Here is a 16,126-nt window from a genome sequence, read left to right on the forward strand (position 1 = left end):
TATCCAAACAGCCATGGAAGGCAGCCAGGAAAATGCTCAACCAACACAGGACAAATCCCATACCTCCTGCCCCAAATACGAAATCCATTACTACCATTTCAGGCATGGCCACCAGCACTCCAGATTCCTCCTCCTTCACTGTTCACCTCCAAATGACTTGTGCCCAGCACAACTCATTGCAATGACTGGGCTGCTCCAGACTAATCTTGCGCTTGTGGGACTGGTGTATGAGAGGAGGCAAATACCAGGGTATGCTTCAAAATACAGAGCTGAATGGGAAGTGTCAAACATTCTGATAAACTGCTACAGTTTTCCAAAAATATGGCAAGGATCAGCATCTTAAGACACTACCAGCTGAGAGAACAAAGCTTTCCTTTCAGGCTGGAGTAGAATGGCTCACACAGAGCCCTTTGGTGGGGAATCAATGGGCTTCTGTCGGGCGGCTCCACACAGTTGCAAGTTCTTGATCATTTCTGTGCTTAGAAAGAAGGCGAAACAGCAGCGATAGGAAATAAAGTGAAGTATTATATGGAGGGACTCATCCACGGCCAAAGGAATAAATAAAGAAAAAGAAAATAAGATCCACAAAGCAGTAACACAAACAGACAAAAAGAACCTACGCTTTCTATCACACGTAATGAAATGTCCGACAGAGCAACATCTGCAGAGGGATCACAGCTGTTGCTGATGAGAGGGAATATGAGCATTATTTTTCAATTGCAATATGCACTAAGCAGGAGTGCCTTTAAAATAATATGTCTAAAGGGAAGATTAAACCAGATGTACAGGGCTATCTGGCTTCTTTCAAGATGAAAGTCCAGCTGTGGAGTCTAAATTCAACATTTAACAGGAAAATTGATTGTAGATTCATAACTGATATGTATATATAGCAGAATGTTTTGCACAGATTACATACAGTGGAAATGTAATAGTTTTTCTGTCCTATATTTCATATAAACCCAAGCCTTCTATGTATGGCCAAACTAATCGTGTGATCTTACAAATCCTTGAGAGGCCAGAGGAATACCAATCATTTACAGAGGTAAAATAGTAGTAACTTCTGTGGCAAACAATAAGTAATTTATATAAATTAAAAAATTTCTTCTCCTCCCTACTTCTACTTAAAAAATATTCTTTGACCGGTCCATTTGTTTACAGAATTCTTACAATATTCAGAAGCCCAAAATACAACACCATTCTGCTACACTCAAGAAGCAACGCTGCCAGCTAAGCGATGAACTACATTTTGTGACAGAGAAATGGTGGACAAGCATCCAGGACAATAGCCCCAAAAGCATGAATGCAATCATGAGAAGAATAGAAAGCCTTGATTCATTTTTCCATTTCAACACACGTCCCTGTGTCAGATCTCATGCAAGCCAATTAACCTTTTGCTCACATCTCCATCTTTAAAACAGAAAACCCCAATAAACTCCAAACACTGGGACAATAATGCAGAACACTAGAAGCTCTATAGAAGTGTGTTATTGTGAGTCACACAAACATTTATAGTAGGTCTTCTCCTCCCAAGAGGGACTTGTAGGCTACGTCTCAGTTTTATGTTGTTCTGTGCAGTTATTTAGGCTCAAATCACATTTGTGTTGTATAGGTGTGAAAAGTTACTCTTTAATCTGATAGCATTTACTGTTTTAGACAGCTAAATCCCACCTTTGATGTTGAGCAATTAGTCTTGGCTAGTCACCTAAGTTTTCGCTATCATCAGTGAAGAGAAATTAAACTAGAGTGTTACCATCTCCCTCCACTGACTGTAAAGTGATAAAATCTCTTACTTTTATATATATATAGATATATGTATATCTATCTATCTATCTATATATATATATAATTAGGCAAGATGAATCGCACCTGTGGGCCTAAAGCAAAAGTGAGAAATCCTGTGTTTCTGTTTCGGCATCGCCAAGCACACTGCGACCACTGTGCAAGTGCAGCTTAGATACCTTGAGCATGTCTGCCACTTCCAGGTGTAGCTGTCACCTGCCTGCAGGATGTCTGCAGCAATTAATATGTTACTCCTATGCACATTCAAAGTACAAAGGGAATCGGCCTCCGCTTCACAAGTGGAACAAGCGGAGTCTTTCCAGCATGCTTTGAGAAAGCAGACAGTTCTTTCAGGTTATCTCCTCCTAAAATCTCCTAGGAAAATGGGCAACTCACTGCTTGCAGCTCTTATGTTATTAGAAATCATGGAACACAAGACCAGGTGTTGCTAGAACCAGAGTACTCTGGACCACATCTCTGGCAAACATGTATAGCTAGGAATGGACAATAACTCAAAAGGCTGTATCTCTACAAAAAGGTAAAAGCTCTACCAATAAGAGCTTTACCTCTGCTCTTACTGAAGTTCTTGTTCATTGTTATGTAGAACAAATTACTGCATTCTGTCTCCACCTTCTCTGTCGATTTGGTTGGTTGTTTACACAACCATTAAGACAGTTGTACACGAGAGATAAATTCTGGTCCTCAACTCCAGCAATCTGACATCTGAGATACTGCTTTATCAGGAGAGCTATAACCATGTGGTATCAGACAGTCCTGCATTTGCTATCTGTACTGTGCACGTACATACAGGTGTAGGAGTTTCTTTACTGTTGCAGGGTATGAAAACACAAACCAGGGAGACACAGTTCCTCGCCAGTAAGTATCTTAGTCCAGTTTCATGGTAAAACCATACTGATCAGCTATAGAGGCAGTTCCGTGTGTGCAGACCATGCTGCCTTCAGGTCAGTTTCTAACTCTGCATGCATTGTGTGCGTTAATCACACCTGCAGTACCTGTGGGTGTTGTCTCTGTGTGCAGGAAAAGGAGAATTAGTTTCAAGCACCTGCAGTAAAGATGCAGCAAACGGCAGATTTTTTGTTTAAGCAGGCAACAAAACCAGTCTGACATTTGCCCACACCTCCTTTTGCTTGTTCTGGTGGATCTTTCCAATTGCATGTCTAGCTTTCCCGTCTGAGTCATAGGGAGAGAAATTACTTACAGACCCACAGGTCAGTCTGGATGTTGCAAAAGGTCTTTTCCAGCCTTACTTTTTCATCAAGGAGCACCCAATGAGCATTATGAAAGTTAAATAGCACAGGCAGAAAATGCAGAAGTACAAAAATGTTCCCTAAGTGCGTAAGATTAGGGCAGCGGGGGAATTTGTATTTAGAGTGTACAAAATGACTGTATGCTTTAACCCCACTGCTGCTTTCCATTAGGAAAGGTGTGCACTGCCTCCCTCTAGCATTCAGCAGCGCTGACTCTATCTCAGCATCTGGAAAATAGAGGCATGAAAAGGAACAATCCCCCTTCTATTTACGTAAGTGATGTGCTCTGGTGCTTCCCCAGCCCTCAACAAGGAAGCGACAAAACCTGCAGCTTGTGCAGACCACAAGTTCTAACATATAAGCGACATATCAGCGTGTTTTGTAGAGAAAATACATCACTCAAACCAACTTAAAACTGGCCAGGTTGTGACTGCAGACATGGCTACTCTACAAAGCAAGTAACTTATTTGGAAAGAGCTACATGTCACAAGAGCATCTGGCCTGCAACTAAAGGAAAGAAGGAAAAAGCTGATCAAAAGAGCAAAGAGAAACAGAGGAGGCAAGAGAGCACCAGATCTGAGAGAAAAAAGGGAGAGAAAACAAACACAACTGGTTGTAGAATCAGATCTTTTCTGCTTTAATTTTAAGTCTATTTAATGTGTAAGTAGGACCTGCTCTGTCTAAGCAGGAGTATCTTTGGTTTACACTTGTAGTAATGGCGAGATCATAATTTTTTTACATGCCATGTGGAATATCAAAAACCTTGTATTCTTATGTAAACAGAATGTAAACTTGAACAATATATACAAATGTATAAACATTAAACACACATGAATGAACATGAGAAATGTCAACAGTTACAGATGAGAATTTAATGGCTACTTGTGCTCTTAAGTTAAAATTAGAAAAAGAATCACATTTAACAGTTCTGTTGAGCCTATTTTTAAATGATATTATGGTGCTATAGGCAGAAGGTTCATTTCACACACCCATGACATGTTTCCAATTCGAGGGATGAACATTGATACTTAAAAACAAGGTATCACAAAAGAGAGTCATGTTCAACAGAAACTCATGTACAAATAAAAATGAGGAGTTTAATTGCTGAGATCTAGGATCTAGATGAGTAGACGCATCTACTAACAGAACCTTTAGCAATGACTGTGTTGTGATAAGTGGACCTTGTACACCATCAGACATGAACCACTGGCTTTTTGGAGCAACATATTATCCATTAGGTTGCCTGAAAAAGGAGGTAATATGGCACTGTCCAACATGGAAGGGAAACAAACTGAAAGTTGTATAATTCAAATCAGATTAAGTGATCTTTGGTTGCAAATACTAGTTGAGAACTCTTGATTTACTGTCTGATAATAGTCATACTTTAAAGAAAGGACTACGTACAGTACATATATTTCCTCTGAAAGGAAGGAAGTGGATCATTCTACACAGTTGCCATAAAACTAATGTCTATAAAATATTTTTAATAAATGAACTAACAAAAAGCCTTGTTTCAGCAGCTTTTACCCTCCCTAAGTAATTTTACTGCATGATAGAAAAAAAACCAATCATGTCACTTTTTAATACTTTAAACTCTCTACCTAACATTTTTTATCCCAAGGATAGTCTTCCTTTCTCTCTTCCTTTTTTTGTCCTTAAAAATCTATTAGCATTGATTAAAAAGAAAGAGCTGGGATATAAAACTTCAGTTAGATTTACTACACAATACATTTTTCTTCGACCTTTCTTATGTCACCCAACACTTGACAATTTTGTGCAAGGTGTTAAAAAAGTGATTTTTTTTTTGTGATTCTACTGATTCACAGATGTTTATAGGGCCAGTACTTCCTGAGTTAGGATCTTGATTTGTGGGGAGGAAGAAATATACCAGACCCTGCAAAAACATCCAGAAGTTAGGTGTGTTTGAAAACCGTTGATGAAAAATCTGGCAAACTGAGGTTCTAGGCTGAAGGATTCCTTAAAATGTCAGAGCACAAAGAAGAGAAAAGTGTTTTTATAAATGATCTGGATGAGTGAGAATGTTGATCTGCTGGAGGCTAGGAAGGCTGTGCAGAGGGATTTGGACAGGCTGGATCAATGGGCTGAGGGCAATTCTATAAGGCTGAACAAAGCAAAGAGCTGGGTCCTACTCTTGGGTCACTACAACCCCATGCAACACTACAGGCTTGGGGAAGAGTGGCTGGAAAGCTGCTTGGCACAAAAGGACCTGGGAGCATTTGTCAAGAACTGGCTGAACATGAGCAGCTTGTGCCCAGGCAGCCAGGAAGCTGTCAGCATCCTGCCCTGTATCAGCACCAGTGCGGCAGCAGGGCCATGGCAGGGACTGTGCGCCTGTGTTGGGCACTGGTGAGGCCGCACCTCGAATCCTGTGTTCAGTGCTGGGCCCCTCACTCCAAGAGAGACATTGAGGTGCTGGAGCGGGGCCAGAGAAGGGCAGCGGAGCTGGTGCAGGGCCTGGAGCCCAAGTGTGATGGGGAAGGGCTGAGGGACCTGGGGGGTTCAGTGGGGAGAAGGCTCAGGGGGGACCTGATGGCTCCCTACAAGTGCCTGAGAGGAGGATGGAGCCAGGAGGGGCTGGGCTCTGCTCCCAAGGAACAAGGGATGGGACCAGAGGAAATGGTCTCGAACTGTGGTTTAGACCAGATATTTGGGAAACGTCTTCACCACGAGCATTGTCAAGCACTGGAACAGGCTGCCCAAGAAAGTGATGGAGTCACCACCCCAGAGTTGTTTTAAAGATGCATAGATAAGGGCTCAGGGACATGGTTTAGTGGTGGACTTGGCAGTGTTGTGCTGACAGTCGGACTTGGTGATCCTAGAAGTCTTTTCCAGCTTAAAGGATTCTATGATTCTGGGTTCAAATTTGCTTCTATTAACCTGTCAAGTGACTTAAAGATTAAACATACATTTTTTTAATAGAGAGCTAAATGGGGAAAATACTGCTTCAGGATATCTTGACAAGACAGAGTGTCAAGATACCAAAATGTTACTGAAGCAGTGGAAGTAGCATAAGAAGTAGGGTAATACATTTACAAATAGCTTTTTGCCATGTGAGGTAGACTGTTTGCACAAGCTTGAATGCTGTAGTGGATGAAGTATGCATATCCTAAGCCACAGAGGGAGGAAGGCTCACACAAAACTAAGATACCTAGTTTGTGAAAAAACTGGATCCTAATTCTGAATCCCAAAGTGACTGCACTTTGTATGACCAAATTCTTTGCATAGCCAGTTCCTTCAGACAGGCTTGGGCCTGATTCATGCCACTTTGAGCACCTAACAGAGAAGCCCAAGAGCATAAGCACTTTTGGCTTCCAATTCAATTCCCATTCAACCTACCACAGATCTTCCTTTGACTAGGGAAGAAGCATAGGTGAACTAGGGTCAACACCAGCATCTCAGTTAAGCATAAATAACTTGGTGAGATCTCCATGTCTGCTTTGTCCACAAAGCCTGGTTCCAGAAGAATATTTAGGCAATGGGTGCAGAGCTGGCAATGGCATCCTCTCTTGAACAATGTTGCCCACATTTCTTCCTAACCCTCATATAACAAAGATGTATGTGTACTACATATATATATACAGGGCAGCTCCAAAGTGCCTTGAGATTATCCTCTGCAAAAAAAAAACATGTAGGAAAAGAAACTCGCTTTCAGACACCTTCCATGCCACAAAACTGGTAACTGCTTTTCACTGTGCCTGACCATGACAGTAGGGTTAGAACTAGGTTATATTTAAGGACCCTTCCAAGACAAACCATCATGTGATTCTGTGATTCATTCAAAGAAAAAGGCGTAAGAACAGCCATATACATCTTATCTACCCTCTAAACATAGCCAAACACCACCAGACTCCTCAGCATCTCACTTCCCGTAACCAGATGCTCAGATACCACTTGTCAAAACCAATTTATGTGTCTCCAGCAGTGGATTTCTCACAACACTTACCATGTTGCTAGCACCAAAGGCTTATGGAGCCCCAGGAGAATATATGAAATGAAATGGCAGCAGAGGGAAAGCCTGGAGGGCCAAAGGGGTGCATAAGGAAATGAGTCATTTGCCTAAACTCCTCCTGCTTCAGAGCTCTCAGTAAGGTAATACTGTGGAGCTGGACAGAGATCTGAGCTTTCGGGTTATCTGGGTTCTTGACTCATCTGGCTCAAAGCACGATCAGCGCACACAGCCTTGTGGGACCCCATCCACGTCCAGCCATACACATCCCTTCAGCGCTAGCAGCATGTTCAGTGCTTCAGCAGAACCTGTGCTCTGATCTTTACCAGTGCCAAGAAGTCTGTTAAAGGGTTTACATATTGCAATATTAAATGCTTGCTGAATTGCCACATCATTTTGTGCTTTCAGTGCTCCCAAATCCACATCATACATCTTTCTTCTGCAAGGCCAAACCCCATAGAGCACTTAACTCCAAATTAACACCCTGTAAAAACAGTTCCTCCCTTCTTCTCATATGCTGTTATATGTAAAACCTACACCCAAAGTTAATTTCTTGCTGACCCTGTGCTGATTAATGCAAATTACATTACATGCTAATTGCCCCAATTGGTTTGCATGCAGCCCAGAAATCAGGTCTTTTTGTTGGTGGTGAAACACCGCTTTGCACAACGGTTACATTAAATCATTGTTAGTCTTGCAGCATCTTCAAAAATCCTATGTTTTTGTAGCTCCTTTTTGAAAGCAAGAAAAAAAAATAACCTAGAAAAGCATTATTAAGTTCTGATCCAGTCTTGCAGAAACCTCACTTCCACCTCGTGGGAGGAATTTTATGGCTCGTTCAGAGCTCAAGCTCCAAGATGCATTTTGCAAAACCTTGAGCCAGTTTTGTTAAACCCATCACTCCCTAATCCCCTTGTGCTTGTCAGCAGAGCACACAGGCACTTGATTTTGGACATCTGATTTGATAAGGGGGGGGGGTGAGAAGGGAGGGAAACGGCGACTGCTATTTTAGATAGATCCTACAGTATTATTGCAAGTCAAGAGAGAACAAGGAATTACTTCAAACACTGATAGTGGGCAGAAAAGCTCTTAGAAAGGGGCTGTGTATTGTGTACCAGGGTATCGGTGTTGTTTCGGCACTGAGTCTGAATCCCAGTCATCAGACCTGATGTATAATGAATGGTGTGCTGGGGCTTTGGTTGGCAATTGGCATGGGGATCAAACGCAACAGCAGGTAGTGCTTAGCTCTTCAGCAGTCCCTGGAGAAGCTGACATTTACAGTACAAATGGATTTTGCATTTATATCCACAGTGGGGATAAAACCTGATTTATGTCATAAAGAAGGGGAAAAAAGAACCCCAAACATGGTGTTCTCCAAGAGAGCAGTGGTTTCTTCTTCACAGGCTCTGCTGTAGTGAGTAGTCACACTCCATAGCTTATCCCAAAGTAGATAAACAAGATTATGCCCATTTTATAGAAGAAGGGGTGAGAGAGATTAATTTAATTGCCCAAATTTGCACATGCAGCATGAAGCAGAGCTAAAAACAAATTTTGCTGAAGGAAGAACAATACATTCAGATATTGCTCCCACCTGAGCACTCAAGTCTAGAGAGGATTTAAGTCCTTTCCACCCCATTCACAGCCAATAGGTGCCCAGACCATAAAGGCACACACCAGCTATTTCAAATGCTCTCAGCTGCACAAAAGCTTACCCTGGCAAACAGAACATGAGACCTGGCAGCAAGCAGCCCAACTTCCATAATACCAAATGCTATAAACATTAGACCAAAGAAAGGAAAAGGGAAGCTAAAGACACATGCCATCCCCATACTTATTCTAGTCATCCAGAGACTCACCAACTAGGATGAATTGGTAAGAAAATTACATATATATGGTAAGCCTTTACTAAAATATTCTAATTTTTTATAGTCTCTTCCATTATCATTCCACTCCTGATGCTATTTCTCCCTTCCTTCCCTAATACCCATGTCTTTGTTTGGCATCATTTTGGTAGCAGACCTCCTTCCTTAGATGTTCTTGACTTTAACTTCTACAAGATGAGGCTGCCAAAATCCCAGCCCCCCCCCCCCATAGTACAATTCGCTCTATTTCAATCATGAGTTCAAAGTCAGTGTTTAGGAAGCTTAACAGCCAATACCTGAGCGCGTATATGTCCTCGATTCAGAGACGAAAAGTGTGGCCACCACCACCAAGAGCTCTGCTCCACAGCACCGACCCTAAGGGGTCTGTGCTGTTGAGTAATGAAAGTATTCCCTCGCTGAAGCCTCTCCTGAGCAGAGACTGTTGTGTCACACTCCGTTAAATTATGTGTGATGGGTCTGTCGTTAGGATTACTCTATAGAAGAGACAGCTTGGAGGCTGCCAGATTCATTAAACATCTTCAGTGGGACTTCATGGGGGCCTTTCACTTACCCTGAACAAACAACAAACACACCCTTTGTGCTCAAGAACAAAGGGAGTTTTTGCACTTTTGTTTGATGTCAGTCACAACTAGAGATTAAAGCTTCTGCTCCCTGGATTTCAAAGTTGTCTCCCCTTTCCAAAACTGCTCCTCTCACTGTTCGCTAGGCACTTCAAAAAGGTTTACAGCTAAAAAAACCCAAACAGAACAATATTAATAACAATCCGCTTCAGAAATACTACGTGGTTTTGGCATCTGAATGCCTTTCACTTGTAGATATGACTGAGGAAATGAAGTACAGGAGTAACATATGTGCGAACTGTGTTTTTCTTGATCGCTTTGCATGAGGGACTAGAAAACTGGATTTGTAAACAGGAATTTCACAGGTGGTTCTGACCCATTGAAAAAATACGCAGCCCAACTGAATCGGGATTTGGGGAAGAACAGTTTGTTTTCCTAGCAAAAAAGATGCAGACTGGGGAGCTTGTATTGTGCCCACACAAAACCCAAGTCATGAGAGATGAATATTCACTGGTATATGCTACAGATTGCTTAATTTTGGATGCCTTTTCTGAAATCTGTACTGCATACGAGTGAAAACCAATCTTTCAGGAAAGGCATCCAAAAGTAAGCAGGATGATGTCTAGGAGAAGGTTATCTTGTCACCTCAGGAAGAGCCCAATACATATCCCCATGTAACTCGCACCCTATCTAGAGACCACCACCCTCACATGTCGCTTCAGGATATCTAAACAGAAACAAAGTAAGCTGCTATAAAAGCTGCAAAAATAAGAATAGGTATTGTCTAATTCAGGAAAGAAACAAGTCACCATCAGGAATTCAGAAAGAGCTCTCTGGAATGTTGCAAGGGACACCCACATATAGAACTGTATATTGAAATGTGCGCAGCGATTTAAAATGTACCAAACCAGAGGTTAACAGAAGCACACATGTGAGCCTGATTTCTCATTTAAAGCCCTTTCTGTTCCAGTCATATTTAGAAGTGTTGAGACAGTCAACAAATTGTGATATTTGGAACTTCTGCTGGGGCCTAATGCAGCTCTTGGACAACTCTTTCAAGTAACACTGTAGGATGCTTTATAAACTCAAGGAATTTGAGAATGATTAGTCAAACCCTGTGATTTGGATGTGATTTTTGTTTGCCAGTTCTTGCTGTGTTCCATCTGATGGCACCCAAGTATCTTATTAAAAAAACATCTGGGGTTTCTGATGATGCTACATAAAGAACAGGCCACAAAATATATTTCAAATGTCTCTTCACGTTTGACCAGTTAAGAGAAGACTGTTAATTTAACAGTTACCCAGAGGCCCACCTGGCTACGCTTGCTTAGTAGTTCCAGTATGAAATGATCTAATTATTGCAAGCACCTTAAACATGCTTAAATCCTCAATTTTGTGTCAGCATACTCTCTTTCGGACATAAATTATGCAGAAAGCCTCACTAAAAGTTACGCACTGATGTGGGTTGGTAGCACAGTGCTTTAATACACATACCCCATCATTAATATTAGGTTTGCTTTAAATAATGAAACAAAAATAAAAACGTTTCCCAAAGGACACAAACTAAAGATGTAGTCATAGCGTGGGCAAGAAAATGAGTTGCGTAGTTCAGAGCATCTTCATGAGCACTAAGCAAGCAGCCAGGAGGCGTACTCAAGGGGTTTCTATTCCACCGGAGCTTTCTCATTCACGTCTTCTGTGTGGTTTAATATTGGAGTTGATCATGTTGAAGTTCATTGTTAAAATCTAAGGCAGTGTTACAATATGCAGGGCACTCGTGCTCTGCAGATTTCTTACTGTGCAAAATGTTTTCATCACCTTATTTCCACTTCATAGAGGAGGGAGAGAGGGAAAGATCCTACTTCTAAGAGGTACCATTTCCCCAGAGGAGCTGTAATAGGTATGATGCTAGGAAATGTGCCTAAACCCAAGATGCCCACTGATGGCAATCCAGGGAAGACAGATGGCAGGTGGAAGAAAGAAATGAGAACACATACTGTGAGGGTCATATCCTGGCAAAGTCAGGATGCAGCCAAGGAGAGCAGGCAGATCGGGTTGGAGGGAAACACTCCGAGACCCCACTATTTAATTGTTTGCTGGGGTTGACCAGTAGAGACCAGTAGAGACATCTTGCAAGAAGAAGTTTCCCAAGACCATGTTATGATTTCACCCACTAGCTTCATCAGCTCTCATTGCTTCTACTCCACTGCACCACTAACCCATGAGCATAGGATGCTCACACAGAAGAGATGAAAGATGGCACCCAAAAATCAAGTTCTTCATATCACCACTGCTTGGGTAGCCTTCAAGGTTGGCCAGGTGACTGTCCCCCTAGGTTGAAATGTCTACGGCTAAAGGGCATCCAACTCCTCTCTGATTTTTAACTCTCAAGGCTGAAAAGAAGAACTTGCCAAGTTAAAGTGCCTGGATGGATGCACAGTGCAAGGAAATATGTAGACCACAGCGCGGGACAGAAAGTCCAGTTCTAGTCATTAATGGCAGGCAGAATGAAAGACATCCTATGCTTTTCCAGACCCTGAAATCCATGCAGCGGGAGCCACTTGAGTAAGTCAAAGGATTCCATTCTTGAATAAAGGGTTATCTAACATTTTATAATAGTGAAGAATGTATTCCATATTCTGCCCAGCACAGTTCAACTTCACTTCACTGCAAAGTTCTCTGAAGCCCTTGACCTCTACTTTTTGAAACAGAAGAAGAGTAGGAAAACATATGTGCAAAACAGATTATGATATTCAACTGCTCCTTGGAAATTCTCTATGCAGCACCACTAGATCAAATTATTTTCATTATATCATTTGGTCACAAAGAATAGTGACATAATTAGGGAGCTAAATAGCAACAGTTTCCTTCTGGTAAATTTGCTATGGCTAATTTTGTTAATAAGACTGATAATTGTTTTACGCTCATTCAATATGTTAAGTTTACCTAATACTAAAACCAATCAGAACCTTTAAATTAATTTTTGTTTCATTTCTAAAGGAATCAATGTCATTATTAATCATAAAAGGAGTGTGGAGTCAGAGGATGATAAATCTCCTTTGGGCTTATTTGACTTTCATATTTATGGTTTGGATAAGGTTATTATGAAGGAATTTTCAAGAAATGATTGAGGAGGAAAGGGAGGAGAGTGAGCTAGGAAATACTACACTGGAATGCTGTGCTCCTATCAGCTTCAGCAAAATGTATGCAAGCAGGTTGATTTCTTTAAGTTCTGCAGATTTAAGCATGGTGAAAGTGTTCAAAATGAAACAAACTGCTCAGTATGCCAGGCTGCAGAGCCCTAAGATGTACAATTTTCAAACCAGTATGTCTGAGAGTGGATTTACAAGAAAACAGGAGAGGAGATGTGGGGCACAGAACTGATGGGATTTTGCATGCCTGGCACTGGTGGTTTTGCTTTTAAAGCATTAGAAAAAACATTTGCTCAGACCTCAGTTGCCTTTGTTGCATTTCTAGCTCCGCTGAAAAAGAAAACCTTACAACACAGCAGGTATTTTAGCTGCACTTCTACAACTCACTATATGATAATGCGGTGAAATGTCCTACATAAATGTGTCCGGTTTTCACAAAGCCAGTGTTGCCCTCATTGCTTTTTACATGCTTTGACAGGATAAGGTCAATGCCCATTGGCTGTGCAAGGAATAGAGAATGTCATCGGTGCTGCAACTGTCATAGTAACGTTCCACCTCCGCTTTGAAAGTGGCAGTCCTTGATCACCATGCTGAGGAGCTGCACACTCACGTGCTCACCGTTAACTCTGGGTCTTACCTACAGGACAAACAATGCTCTCATTTTAAGTGCAGTACTCTGTTTTACTACTGTCATGAAAGGGAAAACACATGGTATGTTATGCTGAGATGTTGGTAACCAGTCGTTTTTTTTTCCTAGAACTTATTGTGTGTTCTGCTGAAGAGGACGTTAATAAAACCTGAGAGCCAAACGTGTTCGAATATGGATCTTAATTCTGCCTGTATATTCCTTTAATTACTGTGTATCCATCCCACCAGACCACTGTCCCCACAGAAACAAGTCAACAGAGCCCAGACACCCCCTCAACACAGTCTGTCACGACTGCCCACCACCAAACACCACATAAATGGTATTTGAATATATGATGGAACACAGTCCACTGATAAAATACAAAAATCTGAAAGATTAAACCAGAAATAACTTCAACATGAGTCTTACAAAGTAAGCCTTTGTCTTTCCTTGTATCTTTTAAGAGACAAACCTATCAAAGGAAAATGTTATGATAATGTATTACCATGCTGAGTTAATTGTCAATTGCAAGTTACTTAAGTGTACTTTAATGATATGTTTAAAGCCTTATTTTCAACTCTAATAGCTATTAATGGTAGGAAGAGAAAATGAAACTAATTTTCCCTAAGTTAAAGTGGAGACCTATTAAGCATAAGGGAACAAAACTCTAAGTATAACAAATTCTTTAGGTATTTCAGCTAATGGGAACCCACACTGTCCATTTTTCAGTCTAGCTACATACTACTTTCCAGAGAGCACTGATATAAGATCACGCAGTGTCGAGTATGTCAGAGAGTTGGATTCAGTTCTTCAAATGGTATAAAATCATTCCTAAAGACCGTGATGGATGAACTGAAGGGAGAATGACATTCCCAAAGGATTAATTCAGAATGAAAACCCAAGGAGACACTAAACCCGGTTTTCAAGCATTCCTTTCTCCACAGATGGAGAACAGTGCTTTATAGATAGCTGACCCTATGGACACAAAGCCAAATATAGCTTAAAAATTCCTAATAGCATATCAAAACATCTACAGTTAAGCTCCAGAAAATATTTTGGGTGCCAGAAATTCCATCCCAAAATTATTTCTATTTACTTCAATAGCTTTGCTATACTCTTCAACACATCTGCTCCATCCTCATCCAAATAAGAGGGGTTTGCCAGTCCTCTGTGATTTAAAAGAATATTACAATCTTAAATCATCTGTTGTCCCGTAAGTCAAGGAATATGACCAATGTCAGGCAGGAAAATCATTAACCTAGCGGGTACCTTCTGTTCTGGAGATGCCATGAGTGCGAACAACTAATTGTGATGTGTTTGCAGGTTATTCTACAAAAGACCTTCTTTCCTAACTCATAAATCAAAATAAATAAGATTGAATCTTTAATGAGAAGCCGCACGGGTGACAGCATGACATCTTCCACACACTCCCATGCTGGTCTTTTAAACCTGATAATTTCATTAAGGTATTTAAGTGTCAAGTAATTTCATAATAAAATGTACAGAGAAAATTGTTAGTACTGTGAAAATCCGCCCTTGTCAGTCATTACAGGTTCAGTGACTTTCTTTTGCATGACAAAAAAAATAAGATCTGTACTTTCATTACTGATTTGCTTCTTGCATTAGCACTTCTGAAACAGGCCTACGAAACCTAATTCCTTCCTATTCCATTTTCATTAAGAAAAAAAATTGCAAGTCATCTTCTCTGCCTTGGGAGCAAAGTATGCGTTAGGAAAAGCTGTTTCACTCAATCATTGGGTTTCAATGTGCTTAAATTAAGCTACTCCTAAACCTTGAAACTATATAATTGAGCAAAGTCTCTCAAAAGAGGCAGATTTTTTTGATGCCAGAGATGGTGCAGTGTTAAATCTCCTTTGTGACTGTTTTGTTGTACAAGATCCCAGAAATGGGATATGAACCTGCCAAATGTCAACACGCATTCTTGTTTATGGATTTTTAAAGGCTAATTTTTTGTTTCTTTTATGGCATTTAAAAGCAACCTTCATATAGCTAAGCTTTATAACCAAATGTCTCTACCTCTATACAACTGAAAGAACATATGTTTAGTTGTTTGTTGCCACCCTCTAAATAAACAACTTAAATAGAAACCTATGGTAGAGTCCCTCTCATTTCCAAAAAAGCTGTCAAAAAGAAGGTAAACTCTTCTGAATTCAAACCCTCCTTCCATGAGCATGTGTAATACCACGTGCTGGAGGCAATGGTGCCTGGATGAAACAGTAAATAACGAATGTGATCCATGTTTTTCTCCTTGCGAAGAGAACTCTTGCGCTAATTATTCTTGTCAAGGGCAAGATTTCCAGCATTAACTCTTAAATTGCCCTCCACTGTGTAAGGAAGGTCTCACCTGAGCAAGAATTTGAAACTTGGATGTTCACGTTAGAAATGTAATGGTTTTGTTAACCAAGTTTTTCCAGGTCTGTTTGGAATCTCACTGGGGTGAGGCTGCAAAAAAAATGGGTCAAAGCTCAAATGCCCCTCTCCATGGGAACCTTTAGTAAAAGGAGAATGATTTATACAATCTCAAGAAAAAGCAGCGTTCGCGCTCATCGTGCCATTATCTTTAAACCCTTGCCAAAAAAAAACGCTGCAGATTTTCACTCGTGGAGTGTAAGAACAGAAGAGAGGAAGGAGGAAATGTTATGCTATGTAAACAAATACTTTACCTGAAGGAGAATAAAAAAAGCACCAAAACTGCACTCAAATATTTACACTTGTGAAGATTCAGGCAAAACATCAAATCAAGCTGTACTGTTAAGAGCCGCATTCTCTTCCTCTCTATTCTTTCTTCTTTGCCTCCTTCTGTATGTCCTCTTCAGATGCTCATCTCTGCACTGAGAGCTGCAGCTACAAAGACAAATTACCCACAGA

The 16,126-nt window shown here is 40.9% G+C and overlaps 1 protein-coding gene and 1 non-coding gene across 3 annotated transcripts in view; both read right to left on the reverse strand.

The window, feature by feature from the left end:
* CELF2 (CUGBP Elav-like family member 2) overlaps positions 1-16,126 on the reverse strand; it is a 563,407-nt gene that overhangs the window by 265,808 nt on the left and 281,473 nt on the right. The gene's annotated exons all lie outside the window — the stretch shown is intronic.
* Positions 15,684-15,797, reverse strand: LOC130596331 (U5 spliceosomal RNA). Its single transcript, XR_008971503.1, has one exon. It is a non-coding gene; the product is annotated as a U5 spliceosomal RNA (small nuclear RNA).

This window comes from Pezoporus wallicus, unplaced genomic scaffold (genome assembly GCF_028554395.1).
Source record: "Pezoporus wallicus isolate ANWC-B61680 ecotype Strahan unplaced genomic scaffold, APGP_CSIRO_Pwel_v1 contig_6978, whole genome shotgun sequence".
NCBI lineage: Eukaryota > Metazoa > Chordata > Aves > Psittaciformes > Psittacidae > Pezoporus > Pezoporus wallicus.